Here is a 4,272-nt window from a genome sequence, read left to right as displayed (position 1 = left end):
GTGATCAAGCTTTCATGGAGCTGAAAAGCTCCATCTGCTCCCAGTCCGTGCTGCACAGTCCTGACTTTGACAAGCCATTCACCCTGCAAACAGACGCCTCAGGAGTGGGCCTTGGTGGGGTGCTTTTGCAGGAAGTGGACGGAGATATGAAGCCAGTTGTGTTCCTCAGTCGCAAGCTTAAGGACAGAGAGACAAGGTATTCTACGGTGGAGAAGGAGTGTCTGGCAATGAAGTGGGCCATTTACACACTCCGATACTACCTCCTTGGACGACACTTCCATCTGGAGACCGATCATCGTGCCCTCCAGTGGTTGCATCGGATGAAGGATGCCAATATGCGCATTGCGGGGTGGTATCTGGCTCTGCAACCATATAACTTTACAGTCCGCTACAGATCCGGGAAAACGAATACGGTGGCTGACTGTTTGTCTCGAGTACATGAAGTTTGAGGTACCATGTCCTCGCAGGAGAGGGGGAAGGAAATGTGACAAAGACCCTCTCCATTGCAGGCATTTGTGGACTGTTCAAGACAATGAGAGACTCACACACTGAGTTGAATGTTTATTGTACAGTTCTGATATGGTCTCAGGAGTGATTATTGAAGGTCGGGCCTGTCGACACAAACATGTTATTAGTTTGGTTATTTGTAACTTAAATGATTGAATATATTAATGGTGCTGTCAAATAACATGCATGTTCAAGCACTTACCTCTGCTGTGTCTCCTCTCCAGGGTGTTCGTCTTAAAAGAGTCCCCAGGGTACAAGACCACCATTTTATAGTTCCGGGAAGGTACCATGTGGGAATTACTAGAGGGGTTGTAGGAAAATTGAATCCTCTGTTTGGGCCAGATATGATCTCTCTGGCGAAGTTTTACCATAATAGAGATCATATAGAGAATTGACCTTTAGAACATTAGGCATCTATTTTAATGTGTTGTTGTAGATTAGGGGATTGTGGGGTAGAGTGAGGGGCAGAGTCGCCTATCTTGCAATAATGTGGAGGTCCTCGTTAGTTTCAGACTATATAAGGCTGCCATAATTACATCGAGTCTGTCGCTGCCAGGACCACATGCTGCCCGTGGTCCCTGAAGAGTTATGCCATGTATTTGTTTTGTTTTTTCGTCGGTGAAATAAACACCTGGTTGGGTTACACGTACTCTCTGTGTCCGTCCTCCTGCTTCCGAAGTCCGGCCACTGCGTGCCAGCCTAACAGGACCTAAACCCCAGAGAGAGTCTCTGGACCTAAACCCCAGAGAGAGTCTATGGACCTAAACCCCAGAGAGAGTCTATGGACCTAAACCCCAGAGAGAATCTATGGACCTAAACCCCAGAGAGAATCTATGGACCTAAACACCAGAGAGAGTCTATGGACCTAAACCCCAGAGAGAGTCTCTGGACCTAAACCCCAGAGAGAGTCTATGGACCTAAACCCCAGAGAGAATCTATGGACCTAAACCCCAGAGAGAGTATATGGACCTAAACCCCAGAGAGAGAGTATATGGACCGAAGCCCCAGAGAGAGTCTATGGACCTAAACCCCAGAGAGAGAGAGTATATGGACCTACACCCCAGAGAGAGTCTATGGACCTAAACCCCAGAGAGAGTCTATGGGCCTAAACCCCATAGAGAATCTATGGACCTAAACCCCAGAGAGAGTCTATGGACCTAAACCCCAGAGAGAGTCTATGGACCTAAACCCCAGAGAGAATCTATGGACCTAAACCCCAGAGAGAGAGTCTATGGACCTAAACCCCAGAGAGAGTCTATGGACCTAAACCCCAGAGAGAGTCTATGGACCTAAACCCCAGAGAGAATCTATGGACCTAAACCCCAGAGAGAGTCTATGGACCTAAACCCCAGAGAGAGTCTCTGGACCCAAACCCCAGAAAGAGTCTGAGGCTTTGTCAAGAGGAAGATGAGAGACATCAGACCCAACAATGCAGACGAGCTGAAGGCCCCTATCAAAGCAACCTGGGCACCTGGGCAACCTGGGCACCTGGGCACCCATAACACCTCAGCAGTGCCACAGTCTCATCACCTCCGTGCTACGCCGCATTGGTGCAGTAATTCATGTAAAAGGAGCCCCGACCAAGTGTTGAGTGCATACTGTATACTGTACATGGACATACTTTTCAGTAGGCCAACATTTCTGTATTAAAAATCCTTTATTAAATTGGTCTTATGTAATATTCTAATTTTCTGAGACACTGAATTTTGGGTTTTCATAAGCCATAATCATCAAAATTAAAAGAAATAAACACATGAAATATATTACCTTGTGTGTAATGAATCTATATAATATACGGGTTTCACTTTTTGAATTGAATTACTGAAATAAATTAACTTTTCGATGATATTCTAATTCATTGAGATGCACCTGTATACCTTTGAAAATTACATTTCTGTATTTGTGATGGAAAGATAGAGTTACTCCAAGGGGCTTTTATTTTGAAAGGGTTGGACTGGATGTGCGAGAGAGGGGGAGAGGAGACAGAATCATAATGTGACTGAATTGACTGAATATCTCCAAGTCATGTGTGTGTGTGTGTGTGTGTGTGTGTGTGTGTGTGTGTGTGTGTGTGTGTGTCTGTCTCTGTGTGTTTATCAACTGCACTAATGCATACAAAACTGGTACCGTCTGCTTTCTTTCAGAAATGAGTGGTCAGGTTTAACATGGAGTCTAATGGAGCAGTTGGTTGGAGTTCATGTCACTTGTCGGCTCTTTGAGCCAAATGTGTAAGTCCGTTGGATTCCATAGACACTTTACTGCGACCAGCACAACATTTCCAAGCTTTTTGGCCAAAAATGCTCTGCTCCACTCTGACCGCAATGTCATCACTCTAGCACTTAACGCGCCATACAATACACACCCATTATAAAATCTGAAACGGACCCAAAATGTTTGTGAAACTTAATCTGTGACTTCATGAAAACTGTGCTAGCTATCAAAATGTCCCTTTGGCTCAATAAAGTGCAGCGTTTTGTTTACGTTTTAAACTTAGAATAATTTTTCTACGTTAAAGTATGGCTAGTCAATAAGGGCCCAAAATTAAGTGGTTTTTTGCTGTCTTCACGTCGAAACCCGATTCAAGTGAATGGAGCGATTTTGCTCCGTTTTTCGGGAAAACCGCTGGGCGAATCTTTGAGAAAAGTCATTCCACTCGATTCCCGATCAGGCCGCACGTTTTGATGGATTTTTTGCGCAGGTGTTGGCAACGCTGCGCGACAAGAAGCGCGTCAAATTTTTGTATTTTCACCCAGAAGAAGATCGTTATTATTAAACCCGCGGGATTATAGTCAGTGTGCTTTGGCACAAAGGCAGTTTTACTGCCTTTGTGCCAAAGCACACTGAATCACTTCACAGTCAGTCTGAACTCTCAGTAGTGGGGCTTAAGACCCTTTTAACGTCTCATTGAAGCATGATCTACCTACCTCAGTTGCAAAGATGCTCAGGGGAAGAAAGTGACATTAAAATGCCTCCCTCCAGTCAGATTACATTGATTGATCTGCATATTGTGTGGTTTAGCAGAATGGTGAGGCACTTGTCCTTCGCCAGTTTTGTTTGTCAGGAGGAGGTAAACTTGGATAGCTTGTTACTTTTGGCATCAAGTAAAAAGGTGAAATGCAGGTGAACAAACTGAATCGACAGGCAGGTAGGACTTGAGCAACAGGGTAACAGGAAGCGGGGTAAAACGCTGGAATGGTTGGAGCACTATAGGCACAAAGGCGACACACACAGCATGGCAGAGAATAAATGCTAGTTGTATAGAAAGTGATTAGCAAATGGGAAGCAGATTAGTCAGAGAGCTGCTGAGATCTGGTGACTTGCAGGAACTTAAAGGTCAACAACTGATGCAGGAGTGTTACTGACAAGGTCTGGGGAGTTTCAGTATCAGTACAGACCTCAGAGAGATGGACAGGGTCTGAGGTTGGAGAAGGAGGGGGAGGTGTACACACATCAGCTATTATGACCACTCACCAATATCAAAGTTTAAGACTTAGAATTATCCTAGAAAAATAAATAAATAAAAAGATGATTTATGTATTATTGGAGTACGTGTTATTTGCAATTCATCCAGTTCAAATCTGACATTGAATATTGTTGAGATAATATTTGAAATTGTTGACTACCAACAGACGTTAATACAACTGTTAGGCTACTTCAATATAAATGGGACTAAATCATAGAGCAAGTTAGACATTACTGTGATGTTCCGGACCTTTGCATGAGGAAATTCTCTCTGACTGGACCTTGTTGAAATTGAATTGAATA

At 44.1% G+C, this 4,272-nt stretch overlaps 1 long non-coding RNA gene across 2 annotated transcripts; it reads right to left on the bottom strand.

The window, feature by feature from the left end:
• Positions 1 to 504: 504 nt before the first annotated feature.
• On the bottom strand, positions 505 to 1,211 carry LOC142935049 (uncharacterized). 2 transcript variants are annotated; one of them, XR_012947758.1, is made up of 3 exons: positions 1,158 to 1,211; positions 710 to 807; positions 505 to 611 (listed from the first exon to the last, which is right to left on the bottom strand). It is a non-coding gene; the product is annotated as an uncharacterized LOC142935049 (long non-coding RNA). The 2 variants fall into 2 exon arrangements; XR_012947759.1 differs by having other exon boundaries at positions 1,139 to 1,205.
• Positions 1,212 to 4,272: the final 3,061 nt, after the last annotated feature.

This window comes from Anarhichas minor, unplaced genomic scaffold (assembly GCF_050575085.1).
Source record: "Anarhichas minor isolate MPS153535 unplaced genomic scaffold, ASM5057508v1 ptg000071l, whole genome shotgun sequence".
In the NCBI taxonomy this organism is placed as follows: Eukaryota; Metazoa; Chordata; class Actinopteri; order Perciformes; family Anarhichadidae; genus Anarhichas; species Anarhichas minor.
The sequence above is the reverse complement of the archived record's forward strand: the minus strand, read 5'-3'. Positions and strand labels throughout refer to the sequence as shown.